The following is a 27,111-nucleotide window of genomic DNA, read 5'->3' as shown; positions in this document are numbered from 1 at the left end:
AATCTGACTTAGGAGCCGCCCATAGGTACGGCTATGTTGAGACGCGGGCTCGGATGTTAATTACCCATCAGCCGTCTGTGCAAGCTGCACCTCCGTTAAAAGACAAGAGCAAGAACGTAAGCCGCCGATACCTGGGAGTCCGGCTACCGACACACGTGGAAACCATCCAGGGAGACCTCAGGTTCAATCCGCAGCTTGGCCACATATTTATTTCTCACTAAAATAACATCTGGCTTTCATTTTTTGGTGACAACTCGTTTGGACAAGACCTTGAGTAGGTTTAAAAAAAAAATTAGACTTTCCACCCTTCCCCCCAAGCCTTGGGGGAACTAAACTTTGTTTAAGCTCTTTTGTGAGCCAAGGGTGTGAATGAGGAATCGGTGAGGGGACTGCAAGTGGAGTATAAACAAGGACTTATTTGTTGCTTCTTATTAAAAGACAATGACTCTCTGAGGAATTCACACACTCCCCACTTGCAAGCAGGGCAGAGTTCCTGGGGAGAATATCTAGCAAATTATGTGCAGGTCCCAGGAGCTCATAGCTAAAGTACTTGGCAATCCTCGGGCTCAACTTGTGGCTGGGAGATGGGGACCCCAGTGTAGGCTGACTGGGTTTGGGAGCATGTTTGAATTCTGCAGTGACCCAGGAGAACATGACACCATTGCCACACACACTCTGCAGGTCTGATGAAGAGCTGGTGGCCTTGGCCCAGCCTGGGGTGTCTAGAGGCCGTCATTACAATACAAGTTCCACAAAATCGGGGGCATTTATCTCTTTTGCTGGTTGCTGCATCCTTAATACCAGAGTGTCTGCTGCAGTCGGCAACAAACAAGTGTTTGCCGAATCAATGAGCAAATGAATAGAACACACAGGCGACACTGTGATTCCCCCCTACATGTGGCCACCTCTGTTCCAAAGTACACCCAGAATATGGCCCTAATCCTGAGAGGTGGGAGGTTCCCAGCCATGTGGTAAAAGAGGATCCTGGAGACAAAAAGACCAGATTCCTCACTGGCTGAAATATACAGAGCAGAGCTGGAATGTGATCTCTTGTGTCCTGGCTGTCCAGTTGGGGCAGCCCTGAAGAAGAAACGAGTGAGCTTGCACAGGAAGCAAGACCTCAGTGTCTTACATCCTAACTTGACATTTAACAGAGCATGGTGCAAACTGCTTTGGAGATTTCAAAGAGCAAGGAAGGAGGAAGAGCATGTTTGCTCTCGGACTTTCTTGAAGGTCCTCTCATAGGCCATATTCCTTTCTACCGCAGGCCATTTGCATGTGCTGCTGGCTTACTGTTTGCCTTCCAAGTCGCCCCACAGTCTTTCGGATAGCGTCAGATCTCGGCTTAATCTTTACAATCTCAGGAAAGCCCTCCCTGACCACCACACCCACCAGACTCGGTCAGATGCCCCCAGTCTGCCTTTACACAACCATGTAGCCTGCGGAATGCTGATTAGAACTGTAATTTCCCATTAATACTTTGTGATTATTTGATCAACAGCTCTCTGCTACTATCTGCACTGCACAGTATCCAGCAGCCACATGTGGCTATTTAAATTAAATTAATTAAAATAAAATTAAAAATTTAGTCCTTCAGATGCATTGGCCACATTTTAAGTGCTCAATAGCCACGTGTAGCTAGAAGCTCTCCTACCGGACAGTGCAAATATAGAACAGCTCCATGACTGCAGAAGGTTCTATCAAATAGTGTTGCACTAGACTACACCTGCATGAGGACAGGCACCGTGACAGGTATTACTTCTGTCACATGCTGCTACAGGTAGCACAGTGTCTTCCACATAGTAAGTGCTCATGAAGTATTTTCAGAATGAGTGAATGAGGAAACTTACAATTGAGTGATAGAGGCAGACTTGTATTTGTAAACTAAAGGCAGCATGATTCAGTGCCACATGGGAGCCCAGAGGACAGGAGTACCATAGAATAGAGAGTTATTCTTACAGGTAAGACTGCAAAGTAAAAGAGGCAACATTTCTGTTGGGCTTTGAAGAGTGAGTAGGAGTTTGAAGTGGAGAAGGGTTAAGGTATTCTGAACAGTCAGAGAAAATAGCACTTGAGTAAGGCTACGGAATCAGGAAAGATGTGTCATGCCTGGGGAATAGCAAAGATTCAGTCTGAGTGGTACATGAGTATTTAAAATGAAGGTCACGTGGCATGCTAAGGAGCCTGAATTTAATTCACATGCAATTTCAGGTGAGCTCATGTACACCTACTATGTGGCAGTGGTAAGTGCTACATACCTGATCTCATTCGCTATCTGCAACATCCTTGTGGGTAGGTCCTATAATGATACCCATTTGTATATTAATAGATGAGAAAACTGAGTTCTATATGGATCATCTGAGTTCATCTGGATTAAATAACCTGATACAAAGCCACACCGCTAGTAAGTAGCATGAATGTGATCTCTGAAATGAAGCTCTGTAAAGGCAGAGGAGCATGTCTGTGTGGCTCCCCACTGTATCCCCAGCACCTAGTGTGGTGCTGGAACAAACTGGAGGCCTAATTGATCACTGCTGAAGGATCAAGTGATCAAACACTTGCTTGGAGATGCTCCCGGCTGTAGTGGAAGATGGATGGAAAGGAGAGAGGCAGCATCGCAGAGGGTTAGGAGTAACAGCATCGAGTTCGACTCTGGGCTCAGGCCCAGAGCCAAAACTTACTCCCTGGGTGACCTTGAGCAAGCCTCTTGACCCTCATGTGCGCCATCTGACCAAGAGCAATAATAGCACCTTTGCTAGATGGTGTCAACGGCTTAATCAAGCAGAAAATTCCCTTATCAGCTATTAAACAAATAATAGCTTATGGGATTAATACGTGATCAGAGCCTTGTCCCTTTCTCCAGGTTTCCAAGGGTAGAAATGGCAGAAATATTATGCACCGTGGGACTTGACAACAAGAGGAAAGCGAGGGCTAAGGAAGGAATCAAGGACTCCTGGAAGAATTTGAGCTGGGTGGATGAAAGAAATATGATACTATGATCATCAGAGATGGAGAGCACAAGAGGACAAAGGTTGGGGTACAAAAGAAAAGTCATGGTGACTTCCCTTGGACCCCAAATCCAGAAGCCCAGCTGAGACTAGGAAGACAAGGAAAACAGAGACACACTCAGGACTGCAGAGGAGTCCTCTCTCCAAATCAAGAAGGATTAACTTGATGCAGAAGTGAGGGGGGCTACCCTGCCTACAATTCTAACAGCAGAGGAACCACTTCATAAAGCACATCCCCCAAAGCCTCGCCGGGTTCTGCTCCTCACTTGTGGACATCATCTTCAGCACGAGTCAGACGGCTGCCAGGCAATTGTGCTTGAGGTCATGCCTCAGATGAGGCAAAGCACACAACAAATAACAGAGCCAGCCGAGGCTACGTGGCTTCCTGGTTTAGAGCCTTGTCACTCAAAACATGGGCCAGGGACTACAAGCCAGTGTCTTCCTGGAAGCCTGTGAGCAGTGCAGCATCTCAGGCCAAGCCCCAGACCTGCTGAACCTCTGCTGCCAACCATATCTCCAGGTGACTGTGGAACATGAAGGGTTGAGGGTTTAGAGCTCTGCAGATGGACTGCCTAAATCGTGGCTCTGCACTTACAGGCTCTGTGACCTTAGGCAAGGGATTTAACATCCCTGAGCCTCCATTTCTTCATCCAGGCAAAGGAGAAAACAACAGAGCTAACTCACTTGGTAGTTCTGAGGCTCACCCAAGATCACACATATGGAAGTGGTTAACACAGAGCTTGGAGCTGGTGAACGGTTATTAAAAACTCAGTACTCAAGGCAGGAGGCAGAATGCCGGTCTGATTGACCGCTCTTTAGGTAACAAGATGCTCAAAAAGGGATAAAATTGGTAAAATTACGATGAGGCTGCCACCAACCCAGCCACCTTCCCCAGATGCATTGGTTTATCATTCAGATGCTGGGAGGCCCCGACCCTGCAGAGTACTTCAACCAGATCTGGCCCATCCTCTTGGACTTACACTTTAAGACAGACAAGATTAGGCCCAGAGCCAATGTAAGCAGTGAAATGGGCCCTGAATCACTCTCCTGATTAGGTCGGCAAACAGTCCAGGGCCCCCGCCTTAGGACACATTCCCCGAGGACAGAGGCAGACACCAAGCGTCAACCTCAAGCCCTGCCCAGTGGTGGTTTATGATCAGAAGGAACAGAAAGACCACAGGAGGGGGCTGACCCCCCCGCCCACCACCAACCTCCAGTGCAGACCGTGGCATCTGCTCACAACAGAGGCAGAATGTGGTTCCGGAGTAACAGCAGCAACACCTAACCTTTCTTGAGTGTTTCCTGATGGTGTTTTAAGTACTTTATAGGTTTCAGCTAATTTAATCCGCCCCAACAACCCTATGAAGTATAGACCATTATTAATCTCATTTTACAGATGGAAAAACTGGGCTTGAAGCACTGATGATACCTGTCATACAATTTGTCACACCTCCGGTAAGTGGCCAAACTAGGACTTCTCTCACCTTGTCTGTGCCTCAACTGACCGTCACTCTCCTGCTGTCTGCGCATCGCACATGGGTGGGAGCTATTCGTGCTGCCCAGAGGAGGGAGCTGGGCTCCCCCCGCCAACCCTGAGATTCCTGACCCTGCTGGAGGGAGGGCGTCTCATCCCACTCAGCCTCAGCCAGAAGCCAGTGGTGACAGATTCTGGGATGCCTATGCCTATCCTGAGACACAGCCACGTGGAAATTCAAAGGATGAAATGGCAGAAGCAATTCATCACCATAAGTACAAAGACAGGCATCTCTCAGCAAAGGTACATGATCATAGCTGAGTGTTCCCCGAGTGGCTTCTCCGTCATTGCTCTCAGCCTTTTGAGACCTCAAGAAGTCTCTAGTTGCCAAGACTCAATGTTCTGTGAGTGTGTGTGTGTGTGTGTGAGACAGGTGCAGAAGCAGACACAATGCCTTGATTCACTGCTCTGCGTCTGCACCTTCAACTTAGGTCTGCTCGCTCAGACACCAGACCAGGTGGCCAGTCCAAGCAAGCTGGGGATCCCGTCCCAGCCCAAGTCTCCAGTCTCCTGGCTCCCTTCCTCAGACACAGACTTGCTCTCCCCTTGGGTGCTGCTCCACCCATGGTCTTGCCCTGTCCTTGGGACCCTACACTGCTCTGGACGCCACCGTGCCCTGTGTAGCCAAGTGCCCCATGGGCCGCCCACAGGCAGAGAGAAGGCACTAAAATCACCCCACCCACATGGGCCCTATTATTACAAACTGGCAGATGGATCCCAGCCAAATACAAGAAGTTTTCATTTGGAGGTTTAAAAAAATCAATTTAAAAAATAATTCTCAAATGGTTAAAAAAAAAAAAAAAATCCTGACTCTAAAGCAGGCCTTGGAGATATGTATCTTTTGGCTATGGGACCTTCTATTTGTCTTCAACCACGTGAAATAAATGATAATCTTCTCCACCTACAGAGAAAGCTGGTATATGAGATCTCACGTGCACGCACTCATTCTCTCTCGTAAGTCTGTACAAGAATAATTTCTGGAAGCACACAAAAGAAAGAAGACAATGGCTACATTTGGGAAGGGGGACCAGGAATCAGGTAAAGCAGGAAGACTTACCTTTTATATTAACTTCTAATCCTTGATAGTTTTGCACCATGAATATGTAATGCCTTCTACTTTCCATTTCAAAAGTAATCAATAGTAACAATAAAAAAATATGTGAACTTGGTCAGAGGAATATGGTCATGTCACATGCCTACTCCAAACGGGTTCGTCAAACCAACCCTACTCCCAAAGCATGGTGCAGCTGTCAGTCAACAAGGGGACAGTGCCCCTTGGGACAAACACACTGGCTCTATCTCAGTCCACTACCCTTGTCCTCCCCCTTCCACGCCACCCGTCTGGTGCCTGACCCTTCTCGCGGCTCCTATTTCCAGCTCCCTGGTTTCTTGGGACAAAGCACTTCACTCTATGATGTACCCTTGTGCTTTTCCTTAGAATGGGACACTCCTGAGACCCCTACCCCAGAGGGTCCCACCCCAGTCAATGCAGACTCCAGAACTCACTATCAGGCAAAGATATCTCTGGACTAGTTTCTGGTTTCTCTGTATAATCAAATATAAGCTCTTTTAGAGCTCAAAGTGCAAAAGTGAATCGACACATCCATGTTCAAAATCCTGGCTCACACCAACAAAAGAAAATCTCATGATTCACTTAGAGCAAATACGGCTCAGAAAATCTGCGCCTCCCTTCCGGCCCGGGCTGTTTTGTTTACGCACTACTTCTTCCCATTCAACAGGCTGTCCTTATGTGAGTGCAATAAACCGGGCAGCATCGCGGACACAATGTATCACTGTTGAGCACTGGCAGAATTGGAACATAAAGACCACTTAACTCAGAACAACATCAGAGAGCTCACAAATTAGTCACCAGAGAGATGCCAGGGCGACGTTCGCCTATTCAGTGCACTCAGCAGCATTACACACATGAACGGGTGCAAGGCTCCTCCGGGGGCGCGTGGTGGGGTTCATTCACTGTGTCTGTTGCAGGGGCGGGCGGCCACCAGCCCGCTCCTCTCAGGCGAGGGTGGCACGCTCCCCCTCTGTCCCCCTCTGACCTCCAGCCATCAGCTCCTGGGGCCGCATCTGCCTCTTGCCACGTCTCTCGCAACCCTTATGCAGAGTGGAATGTGCACAGTGAAATGGGAAGCTGGTTTCTCCTCCTCATCCAGACAGTCAAGGTTGCAGGGGGTGCCTCACATCTTAATGTCACCGCGGAGTGGACAATGGGAAGGATGCAGGACGCACGGGAGAGCAATTTCATTAAAAGTCCATTATGGCTTGGCTGTGCGGCGAGCCACGCACGCTAATGAGCGGGTACGGTCAAACAGGCCCTTGGCTCAACTCACTAAATAACAAGCTGACTGGCTTCCTCGGAGATGTATGTTTAAGTCCTCCTAGGGGGTAGGCATGTGAGATTTCTAACCATTCACTTACTACCTAGGTATCACCTATGTTATTATTTCTGTAAATTAACTTACATTCTCGATTTTTACTTAAATGTCTGCTGTACCCTTATCCTAAACAAAAACATACATAAGATCATGCACATGAAGAGCTATTTATCTAACACACAGCACCAAAGGAAAAAAAAATCCGTGAAAATATTATGCCTGCCATACCTCGAAGCACTTGGAAGGAAAATAATCACTCCGAAGTCAATAGACCCCATTGTGCCTTTTTATTTCCCACTATTACTAGCGAGGAATTTTGCACACAGTAAATGCTCAGTATCAATTTGGTGATCATTGATTTGATCTCAGGTGCCAATTACAGGTAAGAACCACTTGTCAGAATTGTGATGCAAGAAAAAAGACACTCCAGCATCTAAGCAAATTATTTCCCTGATTTCTAGGCCTTGAGATGTAGAAGCTAATGAAAAAAACATCTTAGCCCTGAACTTCTTGGTTCAAGTAGAACAGTCTAAGGCAACTGCCAAAGTTATGCCGTAGCTTATTCTCAACAAAACCAGAAAGCACTCAGGAAAACAGAGCTTGCAAAAAATGATGCAGAATTTTTGCTTTAAGTGTCCTTAGGAGGAAGGATGTCTCCAGCTCCAGATCTTTCATGCAGAGTTGGTACATGCATGGCCACCATGTGGGTGTATATCAGCACTCAGCCACTGTCACCCAGAAAGAAGCACCAAGAGCCATGGTGAAATCTTTCCAGCCCACCCCCTGATCGAAGTTGGCTCTTCACGGAAACAGCCGAGGCACCGGAGTTCGCACAAGGAGATGAACAAAACCAAACGGGAAGGTCTGCTTCTCACCGGAGAAACCAGACACTGCATGGAAAATTCCATGCCACAGTTCAAAGGGGCATTGTGACCTAATAAATTTAGCTGCATGGGTTATTAAAGGCAACTGTAAATTCAGCCTGGATTTCCCCCCCTCGTGCTTTTCCCACAGCTGAAACACATGTTAAACTAGAGCGAGTTCCCAGGGAAGCCTGGTGCCTGTTTTGATTGCATCTGATGTGCCATGTGCTAGGATGAGAAATGTCTCTGTAAGTGACTTGTTGCCAAAGCAGAGACCCCAGGAACACCAGCTTAGAATACCTGCAGAAAGCTCTGGAGTGGGGTTTCTTCGATCTCCAGGTAAAGAAGACCAACAGTAACTGAACCTGCAATCTCCAGCTAGCCAGAACTAGGGACCTTTCCTTTTGGTGGCTGGTTCTAACACCTAATCTCACCAGAGAACCCCTGTTAGAGCGTGAATAATTCATGTGCTCTTCCTCTACGGGGTTTAGCAGCGTAGGTGTCCTGCCAAGTCAAACAAAAGTGATGGAGACGTGTAGTTAGGGATTAGTGCAAATCAGGACTCTTACCTGATGGGAGTTAACTCTGTTCAGGCCCCTATTCTGCAACCTGTGTAATCTCAGGGTAAGAAAATCAAGTGCAAACGCAGAGCTCAGGGTTTAGAAAGCATCATAGCAGAAGTCACAGACATAACCTTTCTTTTTATTTCTGCTTGGGCTTTTAAGGAGAGACCTTTGGAGATAAAAAAGATTTTGAAATTCCAAAAATGATGTATAAAATGGGTCCTTGTCAAATAAATCAACCAAGAAAAACAAAACCAGCAAAGAGATTGCTTTTTTTCCAAGGGCTGACTCAGAGATCCGTTTCTGTAGAAATGCCTGCGAGTGTGTCTTCCGGACCATCTGCAGGAATAGTATGGAGGGGAAGGAGGCGGCTGCAGAGAACGAGGAGGACTGAGAAACAGGTCCTGGGTCCTTCACCTTTGCTTCTGGCTCCAGAGCCTGTTTACAAGGCACACAGAACAAGCAGGCTCTTGACATTGTAATCACACCTTGTCCTTTACTGCTTACGTCTTAAGAAGAGACACAGGATTAGGAAATGGCAAGATCATTAGCTTTGGAGGTGAAGAGAGATGCTTGCAAATCTTGCCTCCACTTCTCCCAGCAACGAGGCTTTGGTCTTTTTGAGCCTCACTGGAGCTCACTTTCCTTACCAGTAAAATGGGAGGATGATACGTACTCCAGGACTAATAAACAAGGAAATGTACGTATGCCAGGCACACACTAGGCTAGCACTACAGCAATTAGACAGTATATAGAAAATTACTGTGATAGGAGACTGCCCAGCTTACCAACATGCTATTAATGTATTCACTCCACCTGGTTCCAAACGGTTTGCCTATTTTTAAAATTAAATGTACACTTTAAAAAGCAATATAACACTTAAAATCATACCTCAATAAAAAACATTTGCTACTAATAAGGATCTCAAAGTAGTAATGCTGCTGGGCGTTGAGCACCTGCTATGTGACAAGTCTTACATCACAGTCTGGGAGAGGGCAAGGCGGTTCTAAAGGGGGTTTCACAAAGGGTTGCTCACTGGGACAGGCGTGTGGCCTGGCAAGGTAACTAACTGCTCAGGAGGTTCTTAGCGTTCCCACTGGGGGTGGCTGGGAAGCGGGGTGGCCAAGGAACCACCCAGCCAAGCCTATCTAACGGGAGATGGCAGGACAATGGCCTGGGCTCACGCAGGGCTCCTGGGGCTGCCACCCTCTGTCAACGTTCTAACCGGGATCCCCACGCAGGACTCTGCTCACTCACACAACAGGTACTAACAAGTGCAGATCTGGCCAGGCACAACGCCAGGGGCCAGTGATACTGTGCTTATCACAAACACGTGGCTTCCATCTCAGGGGTCTATGGCCTAATGAGAGGGACAAATGCCAACCCAATGTCATTAATGAGGCATAAACACAGACCGAGATGAGCAAAGGGTCACAGTTCTGTACAGACGTGTGAGAGTGGACTATGGCCAAGCCTGAGGGTCGGGGACGGCCTCCCTGAGGAAGTGACCGTTCTTAGAGTTGGAGGATGAAAGCTGGTTACAGGGGAGGAGGGGAGGGAGGTTTCTGGGTAGAAGGGAAAGTAGAGGTGATGCTGGAGAGGGAGGAGGGCCCAGGTCTCGATGGGCCCTGAGCACCGAGGCAAGGAACTGAAGCTTGGTTTTAAGGGCCAAGTGAAGCCGAGGAAGGATTTTAAGCACTGTGGATGTTCTGGAAGCTCGCTCTGGCTGCTCTAGCTTGGAGTACATTGTCCGTGGGGCCAGCGTGGAAGCAGACAGGTAAGAGTGGGTGTCTACGGTCCTTCGAGCAACAGAGGACGGCAGCATGGATGAAGTCAGCGGTGGTGGGGAAGAGGCCATAGTAGAGGGCAGCCCCCCATCCATCTCTGAAGCTCCACACCCCCAAGTCTCTGCCAGCCCTGGGCACAGCGGTGCGGATGTGGAACCCCCACCTTTACACCTGCGAGCCACTCACAGTGGGCAGCGGGACCTGCAGAGGCATCGGGCTAGATAAACCAGAGCTCCGAGGGGACTGGCGGGAGGAGAGAGAGTGCAGCCAGACAGCTGGGCCGCCCTGGCCAAGAGCCTCCCGCCTACATGCACCTTCGGGAGGCCAGGTGGACTCCTCCTCAGCCCTTTTCTTCCCCTGACCCTTCTCCAATTTGGGGATGGAACAGAAAGTGGCCTTATAACCACTATCCACCCACCCACCCACACACTCAGTCCAGTCATAAAACCAGAGTCCCTGGAGACCTGGAGCCATAAAAGGAGCCTACGCTTTGGTTCCAGGTGCCAGTCTCTACTCTGCGGGACTGAAAGCAAGTTATGCCCCTTCCCTGAGATTCTGTTTTCTCATGTGTAAAATGCCGACAATTATCTTTGCCTTGCAGGAGAACTCAAGAGAATGAAATCCAACGGTATACTCAAGGCACCAACACAATGTGCAACACAGAGTAGGTGTTTAATAAATGTTAGTGTCGTTCATTCATCCTAAGGATGAGGCTAGGGCCAAAATCAAAGACACCATTCTGTGCTACCACTCCCTTTGCTCACTTTGCCACCATCTACAGAGATGGTAACAGTGGGTCTCTGGTAAAACTCACCTTCATTGCTTGCTAAAATCCTGGCGTAGAGTTTCTTGGACATCATACGACATGGGGTGCTGGAGGGGGTGCATTTTAACATTCTGAGCGAAGGGGGATGCCTCCATGAGACGTATACTAAGGCTGAACTATCAGCGACTTTATCTGAACTCCCCATACCCTTTGGCTCTTCCTTCAGTCCTGTCACTAAAGCCCTTTCCCTGCAGGAAGGAGGGGTACTAGCGTGGAAAAGGGTGGGTCCCAGTCAGCAGCAGGTCTACAAGATCACAGCCAAGTGGGAGGCAGGGTGGCCAGAGAGAAGACGAGTGCTGCTGTGCTCAGGGACTGGGGTGGCCATCTCTGAAAGGCAATGACATGTACAGGAATGAGATGCACATATTTGAGCATTCACGAGTTAGGGAATAGCCGAACAGTTCATCTTCAAATTTATACTTGCTTATAATCTAGGAAGAGATTTTTATATACTAAATTATGTCACTTAAATCTGATAATCAGGATGATGATGTAATTAACAGTGAATGCATATTACAGGTACTTATTTTGTGCCAGGCACTTTGCTAGACACTTTACATGCATTATGTCACTTAATCCTCTCAACAACTCTGGGGTAGGTAATTCTATTACCCGCCTTTTGCAGATGAGGAGATTAAGGCACTTGTCTAAGTCAGCACAGCTGGCCAGTGGAGGAGCTGAGATTCAGACCTAGGTAGCCTGAGGTCTCAGCCTGTGCTCCTTAATCACCAAGCTAATCTCCCACAAAAATCAGCATTCTAGCAATACTGATGGGTAACACCCTGCAATCTTCTAACAAAGAGCTTCTGTCCCAACCTTATCTTACTTGATCCCCTAGAAACACACCTGAGTAAGTGCCCAGGTTCCCAGTGGAGGACCTGATGGCATGCTTTTTCTAGAAATGACCACAACTGCCCCACTTAATCCATTATAAATGCTGCATTTGTACACTGTACAGTATAAAGTTCTCTCGTGAGTACATATATCAAATAAATAAAGCAACCACATAAATTTGATTACACTTTATTTATTTAGGAGCTCCTGGGAGAAGAGCCTAGCAGTGCTGGGAAGAGGCTTTGGGACTTTGAGGAAACTGCTGGAAGAGTCTTGGGGAAAAAGTCTGAGGCCAAGAGCCAGAAAGGAGAGTTGCCATTTAAGAGAGATTTCCTGAAGTCACAGAAGTAGAAGGACATGCGCTGAAAACACAAAAGCTGCCAGGGAGTGAAACTACCGGGTGACAAGGCGTGAGGACCGCCAAGAGAAACTGTCTCGGCACTGGTGTAGGTGCAGTGGTCAGGGGCCTCTGGCGCTCGTACGCTGCAAGGCAAGAGCCGTCCCGGACTCGTTGCCGTTCATTTGTTAACATATCAGTCTCCCCACAGCACTCACACCCCAGAGGCAAAGTATTTAACAACATACACTTCACGTGTGCTTGTTTTGTGCTGTCAGGTCTCTGGGCCCCTAAAATTAAAGTAGAACACTCAAAACATAAATTTTAAAAAATATCTGAAAAGCAAATTAAGGCATCCTGGAATGTCTGTCTTCATTTTCCTCTCTGAAAGCTCCTAGGGATCCTTCCTAGTCAGAACCTTAATTATGGAAATTCTCATTTGTAGTATGTGATTTATGTAAAAGCCCTGTCTTTCCAAGAGAATAAAATCCTGGTTTTAAAGCACCTCTCAAAACAATTTATTCTTCTCCACTGACTAACTGTTTTGGCCAGCAATCGTGAATTTATAGTACATTATGCCAAAGCAAAACACTCTAATAACTTAATCAAACATTTAAAATCCAGCTCACAGCCATATAATATACAGAAGCGGTTCTCTCAGCTCTCTCGTTAAAGGCCAATTACCATTTTTATTCCAAATCTCCACATCTTTGAGAAGCCACGTGCACACATACACACACACACACACACACACACACACACACACAGATACACAGAGAAAGAGAGAAATACGTAAGTATTCTGAGATGCAAAACTTGGCTGACATATACCCAGGCTTAGAACAATTCTCCTTGTTAATGCTTTGAAATGCAAAAATTGATCCTTCAGCTATTTTTTTCAAATTCTAGCAAAAAAAATAGGATATTATGTAAAAAAAGAATTAAACAAATGAGAGTAAAAAATTGGTTCTTTTGATCTGCAAGGCATGGAGGGGAAAGAGCTGGGCCCAACTTCAACAGGTTCTGTGGCCTTACCTACCAAGGACAGTACTACAGAAAAGATAATGATAATTTGCATTGTTTTGTCAGTTTGCCTTTTCAGAGTACTTTAACAGATACATACTTTCTGACAACACCCTCACTTCTATCAGACAGAAAATGCCATTAAGCTCAATTTTCAGATGAGAAGCAGCATGCTTCAGCAACTTTTGATGGAAGGACAAGGAAAGAATGCCAATTTGGTATGTATTTGGCACAAGATGCTTGGCCCTAGACATGGAATAAAGCCAGTGAGTAAAAATGCAGTCATTTGGTCCGCTTAGTCAAATACATTCCTCTCTCCCCTTATTCATCATCTTGGCCTATGAGGATGAGGAGGGGGAGGAAGAGGGGGCTGTGATGACTGTGCCCATCACTGCGTGAAGCACTTTGCATGGATAATTTCATAACAGCCTCATGAACTGGGTTAATGGAGGCACGATCTATGTGCTTTTAACATGTAAGTGAACCTAAGTGTAGGCACTCAGAAAAAATTAAAGGAAAAGGAGGAGGAGTAAGAGAAAGTGAGAAATTCCAGGTGCCAAATGTCCTACAGCCATTCTTCTCAATGAACCTGTGTCCACAAATGGCCCTGAGATGGGGGATGTGAACCTGCTCTTCCTTTCTCAGTCCCCACATGCCACTCACGGTGTTAGCGTGACTCCAGGGCCCACTGGTACTGTTCGGTATCAAATGGCCCCTACATGTCTTATTTATGGGAAATACACCTGTCAATCATTTTGAATATTTTCCATGTTTATCTTCCATGCTAACTTTAAAAACAATTCTCTCAAAATGCAACTCCACTCAACAATGATTAACCCCGTCTAACAAATGGTACTCAGCGCTATTAAGAAACTTGCCCACAGTCTCACACCTGGTAAAATGAAATGTGAAGATTTATCCAGGTTCAAATCGAGGTCTATCTTAACTCCAAAGTTCATGCTCTTAATCTCTAACTATTTAGGCTAGTACCCGCCAACCACTCACTCTAAATTAGCAGATCTAAGGGCCTGTGGAAACTTCCAGAGAGCATCCCTGCTATTCTTGCCCCCTATCTTGAACAACCCCAAATTCGTCATTCTTTGCTAAACTAGCTGTCATGATGTGCACTATACTTGATCCTAAAGAGTCAGTTCAAGTGACGCCTCCTTGATGAAGCCTTCCCAGATCTCACTGGTAGAGGCAATCACTTCTGTACTCTCAAGAGTTTAGCATCTGCCATGTTAAAAGGTATGTGTTTCCAGGCTTGCCTTCCTGTTAGACTGCAAGCACCCTGAGGGCATGGGTTCCAGTGCACTCCTCTCAAAAACTCTAGTACTAACATAATACCCAGTACACAGCAGATGCTCAATAAATGACACGAAATTGACTTTTTTAATGCATAGAACAAAAAAGATTCCTGCAATCCCTCTCTGGAGGTAGGTGGGTTGCTGTGGAGGGGGGGTGGGAGAAGAAATTGGTGGGAAAGTTTGAAAATGCCTGTCTTAGAGATTTCCCAGTAATAACGTAGTCATTTTTGTTAGTCCTACTGCAGGGCCTACAGTCAAATGCTCAGGAGCACTTACTACGGGCCAGACACCATTCTAAATTCTTTGTGTGTATGTCACCTAGTTCTCCCAACAACCCTATGAGGTAGATTGAGTACATGTTTTATAGATGAGGCAACAGAAGCCCAGAGAGGTTCATTAATTTTCCTAAGGTCAAACAGCTAGTTAGTAGTTAGTGTGGGCCAGGACTCCAGAACCCATGCTCTTTGCAATCTTGCTATATTTCCTTCCTGCTCATCTGCTTAAATTCCTGCCACCACTAAGCCTATATTCCCAGGTTTGGTGCTCAAGGGAGATAGCTCCTAGATGACACTTTGAAGGTTTCAGGCTTAAGTTTTCCAACAACCTCCTCCCTACCTGCCTCCGTCCTCTCAATGCACCCAGGGAAGGAGGAGCTTGGTGGGAGGAAACCCGGCAGGGTGGGCTCCGGCTGGAGGCCTGCTGTCCTGCCATTGGCCTTGAACATCTTCTCCAGCTTTGATGTTTCCCCTAGTGCTTCTCAGTTTTACCGCTTCCCTTCATTCTGACTTGCAATTCTTAAGGGACCAAGGAAGACTATATGCCAAGATGTAAGTTATTATTATTTTTTTCTTTTTAAAAAAGGAAAAATAAAATAAGCCAATAAAATAGCCTGTGTCAACAGTGGTGTTTCTGGTGTTGGTAGCTTACACCCACACAGAAACTGGGGTGTTTTTCATGGACGTAGAGTAATTTAAGTGTAGTAGACACCACAGGCGATAAACTTCACAAAGAAAAGCCTGTCCCTAATTCTGAGTTAATAACAATGGTCGGGCTTTGATGTTGATACGAATGAGGCTGAATGGAGAAAAAGCCACATTCATGGGCTGTTTGGGTGTCTGGCCTCTGAACGATCGGTTTAAGGAACATAACACACATTAGTGTTGGCGGGACAAGCAGGGTTCTATCCGCTGGGAACAAAATGACTCGCAGTAATTTAAAAGAATATATTTGCTACACATACGCAGTTAAGTATGTAGTCTAATTATCTGTTTCACATATAATGAATGAGTAGATGTGAACTCCGAGTTAGAGCTAAGGACACCGCGGTTTTTCCGCTCTTTGGAAAGACAGAGCCAACACCATGGCAACTCAAACTTTCAAACACTTGCTCATGCATTCACATTTCACGGAAGTCCAAATCCTCTCTAGCTTGTTTCCTTTTCTGTAAGATGAGAAAACTGGATACTACAGTAACTCAAATCTCTTTCCAGCTCCTGAAGATTATGCTATGTTTTCTTTTCCTGGTACCTGGATTCAAATCTTACCAAGGCAAGTTACTTTAACTTTCTGAGATTTAGATTTTTTTTTTTCCTCTATGAAAAGGACATGATCACTTTAAAAAATACATCTTTTAAAAAAAAATTTTATCAAAAAAGTGTTCAAACATACAGTAAAAAAAGCAAATATAATTTGAGTATCCCCATCCTCATCACTTAGATTCAACGATTATTTTCATTTTGCTACATTTGTTTTATCTTTTCTTTACCGAACCATTTTAAAGGCCCCGCAGGTCCTCAGTAATGTTGTTTCATTCAATGTCATTTTGTTACAACATTGATGAGAAAAAAAATCGCTCCCTAGCAGGGCCACTGCCTGTGTGGAGTGTGCACATTCTCTCCATGTCTGCGTGGGTTTTCTCTGGGTGCTCCAGTTTCCTCCCACATGCTAAACACATGCACAAGAGCTGAACTGGCGTGTCTACACGGTCCCAGTGTGAGCGTGAGTGTGTGCCGCCGTGGGATGGTGTCCCGGCCAGTGCTGGTTCTTGCCTCTTGCCCTGAACTTCCAGAAGAGGTTCCAACCTCCCACAACCTTGAACTGGAATAACTGGGTAAATAATCATCTTACTTGTTTTTATTAACCTTTTTTAACTGTATGCATAGCTCACATTTATTTCAATGTTTAATTTTATTTGAAGTGTTTTGGTCTTAGAAGTTTGGTGACATTTTTGTGAGCAGAAATATGTCACAGGAACTTAACTTTTGTTTATATCCATTAACCTATGGTTAAAATTGCTTTCATTATAGGTCATTTTGCTTAAAGTTGTGGTTTCCACAACGTTAAGTGGAGACTTACTGTAAGTTACAGACATTAGAACACTGGATTCCGAAATACTGAAGCATGCGTGTCAAAAAATTAAGAAGGTTCTCCTACATAAAATATGTAAAGTTAACTATAACTGTCTAACATCATTTGACATCCAGTCTACACTTGCATTTCTCCATTTGTCCCAAAATTTTATTTTATACATTCCTTTCCTGAAACTAAGCTTCAATTATGAACCATGCATTGAATTTGGTTGCTATATATCTCTTAAGTCTCTTTAAAATAAATTATTTTTTGAAGTAAAACAAATACACAGAAAAATGCACAAATCAAAATTGCATGACTTGAAGCATTTTCACCCAGTGAACAGACCCACGAAATCTCTGCCCAGATCCAGAGAGAGCTGTGAACACCCCAGAAATCCCACAGTGCCCTTCCATTTGCAGCCCTGCCTTGCTAATCACTACCCTGGCTTCTAACACCATAGATGAGTTCTGCTGCCTGTTTTTGAAGTTTATATAAATGGAATCAGGTGATATATGTTCTTTTATGTCTGGCTTTTGTCACTCGTCATGTTTCTGAGATTTATCATGAGGTTATGTGTAGCAGTAGTTACTTTTGTGTTGTTTTCGTTTTCCATTAGTCAATTCCATTAAAAGAATACACCATAATCTATTTATTTATTCTAATGCCAATCAGCATTTGGCTTTTTTCCAGTTTGGGGCTATTAAAATGGTGCTAATATGAACATTCATGTCTTTTTGTGGGTAGGCACTCAGGAGTGGTATTGCTGCATCTTACAGGTCACGTATGTTCAGTTCTAGCTGATACTGCCAGTATTCCAACTTAATTCTATCAATTATTCCCACACTAGCATATGACAAATGCAGTTGTTTCACATCCTCACCAACACTTGGTAAGTCTTAGCCATTCTCATGGGTGTGTGGTGTATGTCACCGTGGTTTTATTCTACACTTCCCTAAAGACTAATGACACACTAAGCCACTTTTCATATGATCATCGGCCATTTGGTATCCTCTTTTGTGCAGCGTCCAAACTCTTACCCATTTTTCTACTGAGCCATTTTTCTTTAATTGATTTGTAGGAGTTCTTATAAATTCTCAAGTAATAAGGTTTTTGTCAGTTATATGTACTGCCAATATCTTCACCCACTCTGGGACATGTTTTTTTTTTTGCCCTCACTCAGTGTATTTTGATGAACAAAAGTTATTTTATTGTAGTACAAGTTATCTATTTTTCTTTAAATGCAGTGCCTTATGTGTCCTGCCTACAAAATATCAACCACTCCAAGACCATGAAGATATCTATGTTATTTTCTAAAAACGTTCTTATTTTTTCTTCATATGTAAATCTACAATCCATTTGTCACTGATTTTGTGAATGGTATAAGGTTGGGGGTCAAGATAAGTTTTCCATGTGGACACCCGATTACTCTGGCACAATTTATTACACACACCATCCATTCCAAGCTACCTCACAGAGCCGCCTTTGTTACAAATCAAATGTCCCTCCCCATCTGGGGTCTTCAGGACTGTCTTTGTTTTTCTTGGTCATTTGCATTTTCATATACATTTTAGAAGCATCTTAATTTTCACCATAACCTGCTGGCATTTCTATTAGGATTGTACCAAATCCATCTATCAATTTAAAAAGAATTGCCACATTTGCATTATTGAGTTTTCTAATCCATGAACATAATGTAGCACTCCATATACTTGAGTCATCTTTAACTTCTCCCAGTAATGGCTGTCATTTTCTGTGTTACAGTCTACACATCGTTCATTAGACTTACTCCTAGGCATTGATATTTTTGGTGCTATTGTAAATATTTTTTAATTTCTTAATTGTTGTTGGAATATTGAAATTGTGATTTCTTGGCATATTGACCTTGTGTCCAGTGATCTTAGGAACTCACTTAAGAATTCTGATACTGTATATATAGATTACTTTGTATTTTTCACATAATCATGTTGTCTGCAAACAACAACATTTATATTTATTCTATCCCAATCTTTATTCTTTTTCCTTGGATCCTTGGTCCTGTGATTCCCTGGTTCCTCTCTTCCTTCCTCCCTTCTTCTTCTTCCATTTTTTTAAAATCATTGCCAGGACCAGAATTTCCAATACAATTTTGAAGAGTAGTCATGATGGCAGGTGTCTAGGTCTCTCAGGGGGGACATTTTCAATATTTCACCGTCAACTATGATGTTTGTTGTAGGTTTTTTGGGTAAAGAAGTTCCATTTTATTGTTAATACGTCAAATGCTTTTAAATCACGAATTAGTGTTACATTTTATTAAGTACTGTTTTCCTGCATCTATGGAGATGAAATGACTTTTCTCATTTATTCTGTTAATGGGATGAATTACAGTTATTTTTGAAACAATAAAAGTGTATTTCCTGTTCATGTCACAGCCAAATATGTGCCAGTAGGGACCAATCCTTCCGTTCTGCGCTTCTACATCGTTTAAGTTCTTAGAGTGCAGTCAGTTCAGCCAGCGTAGGGAAGGAAAGCAACACATCACTTCCACTCTCATTCCATGAAATTCCAAAACCCAGTCACACGTCTCCACCCAACTTCCAGGGTGCCTGGAAATGTAGACGGTATCTGTCCTTATGCCAACGTCTCTCCAGTGTTTTGGTCGTAAGGAGTCTGTTCTCTGGCCGACTGCTTAGGAAGGGCTCCCTGGGAGCCATAATGCCCGAGGTCTTGAATGTTCGTAACACTCAGACAGCAGTCATTGCACTTGAATGTCAGTACGGCTAAATATAAGATCTGTGGTTCCCATTTCATTTTCTTTAGTAAGTTATTCATTCGTACTCTGGCATAAAGTCTTGGCATCAAAAAGTATGCTGGAAATCTGGTTTTCTTTCCATTATAGGTTTCTGATTAAATGCTTAAGGACTTTTTCAGAATTGCTAACTCATACCCCCGTGGGAAAGAAATTTATCAACTAGAGTACAGTTCTTCTGTGCAGTTCCTTTCGCCATTAGCCTTACAGAATCCACTCACTGCCACAGCTACTTACGTTAGCACCTTTTCCCCCATCGCCTTCAACGAGGTAGATGCATGCATCATCACAATCTGTATTCCATCTGGGATGCCTCGATTGCCTAAGTGATTTTAAGTTTGCATACACTAAGGTTCACTCTTTGTGCTGTAAAACCCTATGGGTTTTGATAAATGCATAGTGTCATGTATCCACCACTTCAGTATCATGCAGCACAGCTTTACCATCTAACCCCTACCCACAACTGTGCTTCAACCTTCCACTCCTCCTTCTTCCCTGAACCCTTACCAACCACCGACCTGGATTGTATGATAAGCCTATGTTTAGCTTCGTAAGAAACTGCTGAACTGTGTTCCAAAGTAGCTACACCATTTTGTATTACCACCAGCAATGAGCGAGATTTCCTGTTACTCCACCTCAACAGCAATCAGCATTGTCAATTTTTTGTATTTTGCCCATTCTAACAGGTGTGCAGTGATAGCTCATTGTTGTCTGATTTGCATTACCCTAATGAAAAATGATGTTAAGTATATTCTCATATGCTTATATACCATCTGGACATCTTTGGTGAAGTGCCTATTTGAATCTTTTGCCCATTTCTTTCTTTTTTAGGGAAATGGGGTATCTGTTACGTTTCTTCCGCCCCCCCCCCCCCAAGAGATGAGGTCTTGCTCTGTCACCCAGACTGGAGTGCAGTGGCACAATTATAGTTCACTGCAGCCTTGAACTCCTGGCCTTAGCCTCCCGAGTCAAAAAGTTCTTTTTATATTTTGTATACAAGTCCATTATCAGATGTGTGTTTTGCAAATATTTTCTCCCAGTCTGTGGCTTTTATTCTCTTAACAGTGTCCTTTGTAAAGTAGAAGTGTTTCATTTTAATGAAGTCTAATTTATCAATTTTTTCTTTCATGGATCACACTTTTGGGTGTTACATCAAAACACTCATCTCCAAACCCAAGTTCATGTAAATTTTCCCTTCTGCTTTCTTCTAGAAGTTTTATAGTTTTACATTTTGCATTTAGGTCTATGATCTATTTTGACTTAAATTTTGTGTAAGATGTAAGGTTTGTGTCCAGGTTCATTTTTCTGCATATGGACATACAATTGACCCAGCACCATTTGTTGAAAAGTCTATTCTTTCTCCATTGAATTATCTTTGCACTTTTGTCAAAAGATCAGTTGACTATTTTTGCATGGGTTTATTTCAGGGCTATCTGTTCCATTGATTTATGTGTCTATTATAACATGCTGTCTTGATGACTGTAGCTTTATAGGAAGTCTTGAAACTGCAGAGTGTAATTCCTAAGTTTGTTCACCTTTAGTATTGTACTGGCGGTATTTATTTCGAAATGATTTTTTATTTTTTAATTCTTTTTTGAGTTCTTCATCTCTCCTTTCAAATCCTACTTTACATCTAATTTGAGTTTTTAAAATTCAGATTTATGTTGCTCTTTTATAATTTATAAGCTCTTATATTCTTATAAACTAGTTTTGAACTATTCCATTATAGTTTTCATCTGTTTTGTAGGTATCTCTTTTTGCATGTTTACATTGTTTCTAGGGAGGTTATTATGCTTCTTATAAAAAAAACCTTTGTATGAGCTCTAATCAGAATCCTTTTGGTTGCTTATTTTTTTTTTTTTTTTTTTGAGACAGAGTCTCACTCTGTTGCCCAGGCTAGAGTGAGTGCCGTGGCGTCAGCCTAGCTCACAGCAACCTCAAACTCCTGAGCTCGATCCCGTGTCTCAGCCTCCCGAGTAGCTGGGACTACAGGCATGCGCCACCATGCCCAGCTAATTTTTTCTATATATATTTTTAGCTGTCCATATAATTTCTTTCTATTTTTAGTAGAGGTGGGGTCTCGCTCTTGCTCAGGCTGGTCTCGAACTCCTGAGCTCAAAGGATCCGCCCACCTCGGCCTCCCAGAGTGCTAGGATTACAGGCGTGAGCCACCGCGCCCGGCCAAGGTTGCTTATTTTTAAGTGAGATAAATTTCCCTTTGGTTATAAGAGGGAGCAGTAGGAAATTATAGCTTTTTTAGCTTCAAGATGCTAGAGCTCACTCTTGTTTGTTTTTGCAAAATAGTAAAAAGCATGGCTTTTTATTTTCTCAGATATGAGCTGATGAATTATAACATTTTAATCAAGAAGTTCTCTTTCCATTTCCATTAGTGTCCCTATCCAAATCAACTACTCCCAAAACTTTTCTATCAATGCTAGCCTTTCCTAGAAAAAGAGCTTTGTTTTTGTCTGTTTGAAGAGTCTTCCAGAGTCCAGAATGCTCCAAATATTATCAGTCATTATCACATCACTGTTCCTTTGTACTTACTGTAAGTTGGATCTAATAGAGCTCCCTCCTATTTTTGGCAGCTTTTCTCAGATGGACCACTGCATTTTCCAATGAACACAGATTGGTAATTTAATGGATTTCTTGTTCTAAGGACCACAAGAAGTTCAGCTGCTTTCTCCCATACAGATCAGATACCCCAAAAGTCTTATAACCATCTACTGGCGTGTTACCGGAATATTTTGCCAACTAGTTTATTGTAGATGTTGTCTATGTGTCTTTGGTTTTGCTATTCTAGTTGTTCAGCATGTATTTATTTGGGAGGGAGAATTTCTAATACTAAACCAACCTTTCCTTCCTTGTAAACCAAGTTTACAAGACAAATTTGGCTGTAATATGTTATTCCTTTTCATGTATAGCTAAATTCATTCTGCTCGTATTTTGTTAGGAAGTTTGTATAAATGTTAATGAAATACCTCAGTTTATATTTTTCTTAAAACATCCTTATTGAATTTTGCTATCAAGGTTATGCTGGCCCAATAAAAATGTTCATTCTTTTTACAGAATAAGTTAAATTTATATTATTCATCCCTTAGAATGTTGGTAGTAGTCACTGGTAAAGCCATCTGAGCCTGGGTTTTTCTTGATGAAATATTTCAAGACCTAATTTTTCTAATATATATGACAAATTTTCTATCCCTTCTTGATACAGTTTCAATTTCATTTAATCTTTAAAATCATCAGGATAAAGTTGTTCAAACTCTGCGCTCTTATTATCATTTTAATATTTGCAATATCCATAGTCATGTCTCCCATTTTATATTGGTAATTGGTTCTTTGTTGTTTTCTGATCTGTCTTGCCAGTGTTTATAATTTTATTGTTTCAAGAATGAAAGTTTGGTGTTTTAGAGTTTTTTCCTTATATATTCATTTCTATTTCCTATACTGCTCTTATTTCCTTTCTTCTGTTTTGTTGTTCTTGCTCTAACTTCTTAAGATGGATATAAGTTTCATATATACTTGAACATTTATTCTACATTTGTTTGCAGAGTTCTCTAAATATCAATTAGGTTAGATTTGCAAATATTATTATTAAAATATTCCATATGTTACTAGTAATTGTATCTGTTTGGTTCATCAGTTACTGAGAAAGGTATCTTAACTATCATTATGAGCTTGTCTATCCTTTTAGTTCTGTCAATATTTGCTTTATATATTTTCAGGCTACATTTTTAGACACATACAAACACAGGCTGTATCTTCCTCACACGTTAATTACTTTATCAATATGATGTCCCTTTTCTACCTAATAATGTTTCTTTTTTTAAAGTATGTTATCCACATTTATAGAGCTACACCAACCTTTTGGTTAGTGTTTTCATGGTATCATTTTCTATCCTTTTATTTTTAACTTTTCTCTACCTTTATGTTCAATGTCTTCAGTGAGAAACATATAATTATTACACTTTTTTAATCCATTCTGACAATCTATGTCTTTTAGTTGGAGGATTAGTTCATTTACATATAAAGCAATTATGATGTATTTGTGATTAAATGTATTATCTACTTGTTTTCTATTTGTCTCATTTGTTCTATGTTCTTTTTTCATTCCTTTCATCCCTCATTTGAATAAACTACATGTTTTTGTATCATACCATGTCCCTTCTCCCTCTATTTGGTTATTGCAATTTTTTTCACTCTTCTTTTTAGAGGCTATCCTACAGATCACAACATGCATCCTTGGTTTAAGAAGGCAATAAACCTTAGCGTTATCATCACTTCCTAGATAATTCAAGGATCTTAGAACAATTTAATTCCACTGACCCTCCCACAATTTTTGTGCTGTTTCTATCCTAAGCTTTTCTGAAGCTAGAACAGTCAACTCTCATCTTTTTCTTTTGACATTGACTTTCAGATACCAGTGCTGTTATCTCCTAGAACATCCCATCTACAGAATCTGTTTTCTCTTGGTTTCATTTAACTTTTTCCTCTATCCTATTCACTTTCTGGAAACCAGAAGTAAGATCTAGCTAAATTTGATTGATAGTAAACACATTTAGCAACAATACTTAACAGGTGATGCCTTAAATTTTATATCTTACCACATTAGGGAGATGGGTAATTCTAATCTCATAATTCTTGTGTAGATTAAATGAAGTGGCACATGTGAAGTGTCTAACATGCTGACACTTATTCATAGGCAAAGTGCAGAAGTTCTCAACTTCAGCACTACTAACACTTTAGGCTGGATAATTGTTATGGGGCCATCCTGTGCATTTTGGGATGTTTGGGGATATCCCTGACCTTTACTTGCTAAGTAGCATCCCCTAGTTGTGATAATCAAAAATGTCTCCGGAAATCACCATGTGTCCTCTGGGGGCAAAATTAGACCCAGCTTAGAACCACCGGCACAAAACAAAAACTCGAGTATTTTTGACAAATATTCCTCAAGCACTGATTATCATGCCTTGTTCAAGCTATGAGATTAAGAGCTAAACAGAACATGAATCTTGACCTCCACATAGTCATAGTTTTGGGAAAAAAAACAATCTGGCAAATAGGGAATTAAAACATAGTGTCATGTAAGTGCTGTGGTAGGGACAGTCCTGTGTTGAGAGGAGGCGCAACCAGACTCAAGTCAAAAGAAGGGATCCTTTCACGGAAGAACAAAGACTTCTGGGCTGAGACCCGGAGGACAAGCTTCCTCCCCCTTTCACAGTGCGCCCCAAAAGAATAAAACAATATTGACCATTCAAAATGGAAATCAATCCTCCAAAAATGAAGTCTCAAAACCCATATTATTTCTAGACTGTATTTCAAAATATGATCAATAAAGATATATCTACTACCAACATAGAGACACAGGTAAGGTGAGCCAGGAGTGAGAGCTAGAGGTGTGCAATCCATCATCTTCCTCTTCAGTTGTTAATAGCAATTACATGGTATTTTTCCCAGTCTATATCCTTCAGTCTGTTTGGGGACAAAGTGAATAACCACAACCAGATTAACGCCAGTCAGGATTAATGTCACACACATACACCTTCTTGCTGACACTACCTTATAGGATGCCTGTCCAGCTGTGCGTATGAATCTAGCTGCCTATACTTCCGCTCTTCTTCCTGACCAAGTACTTCTTCAGCTCACTTGCAATAGAAGGCAGAGCCTGGCTGGCTGTTCACTAAGCCTGTTTCCTTTACTTCCTGGGCACAGAGCTCAACTACTTTTCCTCCTCCCTTGCAGTTTCCTGTGGCCACGTGACAGAGTTCTATCCCAAGGTACATAAGAGTGGAAGTGACATGCACTTCCTCTAGGTCTCGCCATGAACACCTCCCATGTGCAATGCCTCAAGGTGTCTCCCCTCCTGCTGGCTTGATGCAGACAAACATTCGCATCTTGGAAGCCAAGATTTAAAAGTAGCGAAGTCAAGGAGTGGACGGAGTCCCTGAGTCTCCACTTGGAGGACAGGAGCCCTGTCAGGAACACCCATAGTGGGTTTTAAATGAATGAAAAGTAAACTCGCACTGTGTTAAGTCACTGAGATTTGAGGGTTTATCTAGTGCAGCAGCTAGCATTACCCGCCTAACACACAAAAGTAGAGAAATAGCCAGGTTTCCTCTGCAATTGCAATCCCTTCAGTTCCCCAGACATGCGTGGTATTTCAGCCTTGCTCGCCAAGCCAAAGAAAAGAGCCTTTTGCCAGAATATTTCACTGATATTCCCTGGAGTTCAATGGGTATGTGAGAGGCTATTTGCAGGGCCATTGCTAAAGATCACACTTCATCTAATGTCTGCAGCACAGGAGCATGAAAGGACGTAGTCTTTGATGTCAGACAGATGTGGCTTTGAATCTCGGTTCCCCCCTTGGTTCCTTTCTTTGGCTCAATCTCCCTGAGCCTCTGTATCTTCATCTGCAAAATGAGGGTAATAACACCTCATAGGAATTTCGTGGGGATAAAAGAACAGATAGCACGAAAAATACTGGCACAGTTCCTAGCATATCCAAGGTACTCAATTAGTTTCTTCCTAACAACCATGAACTTAATGAATTGGGAATTTTTTTACCGTTCTAATCAGAAGACCAAGCAAGAGCTGGCCTTTCCCACAAGGGACCGTGCATTTATCTTTCTGTGTAAATGCTGATCATTTCATACAAAGGAATCAGGTTCAACAAGTACTTCTATGTTTTCTTTGGGCTAAACAAGAAGAATGTAAGTTTTAAGAAACTTAAATGTGTAAACAGGAGCAACATTCGTTATTTTTATCACTATTTTCCCTTGCAAGAAATAAATGTCATATTTTCAAACCAACCAGCAGAACATATGCTGGGATTTGACCGAGAAGGAGAACAATGAATGAGACAGTTCGTACACCAGAGAGGAGGAAAGCATTTTTCTGGGCGATACTAATCAGCATGCGATGAGGACCTTCCCTGTTCCCATGTAATCAATGACCCTGCGGGGAAACGATGGCACGTCACAAAGCTAACGAGGAGGTGGCAGGCATGCCACCCTACTCGAGCCCATTTTTGTAAACCAGATTTGGCAACAGGACAGGTAAATAGAGCACGGTTCTAGGTGAGCTGGCGGAGCGGTGAGCTGTGGCAGCCTCATCCCCCAGCTACCGGAGAAGGATGCTGAAATGTCAGGGCAACCAGGATGGGGAGCGAAGCCTTGAAGAGAGCCGCCCACCAGCATGACTAAGTGCTCCTGGGGACAATCCCCGCTCAGAGGGCAGAAAGCAAATATCCAGATGTTATGAGCTGCCAGATGTGATTAACTGAGGCAAGGTGAAGTCGCCCACTTAACCATCTGAGCAGCCCTCCTCATCAAAGTGACCCAAGAGTTTTCTGCAAAAGTATTCACCAACGGAACGCATGGAGGCTCCATCCATCTCCCGTCCCCACCCCTCTGCCTTCTCCTCGAGTCAGAACACCAGCCTATTTTTAAACCACTGGCAATGTATTCTCTCGTGGAAACGTGGGGGCTTCCTGACACA

General features: G+C 43.1%; 1 protein-coding gene across 2 annotated transcripts in view; it reads right to left on the bottom strand.

Moving 5' to 3' along the window:
- Positions 1-27,111, bottom strand: part of SLIT3 (slit guidance ligand 3) — a 576,436-nt gene that overhangs the window by 497,714 nt on the left and 51,611 nt on the right. The gene's annotated exons all lie outside the window — the stretch shown is intronic.

This window comes from Eulemur rufifrons, chromosome 10 (assembly GCF_041146395.1).
Source record: "Eulemur rufifrons isolate Redbay chromosome 10, OSU_ERuf_1, whole genome shotgun sequence".
Taxonomy (NCBI): Eukaryota; Metazoa; Chordata; class Mammalia; order Primates; family Lemuridae; genus Eulemur; species Eulemur rufifrons.
This window is presented reverse-complemented; position numbering and strand designations above follow the sequence as displayed.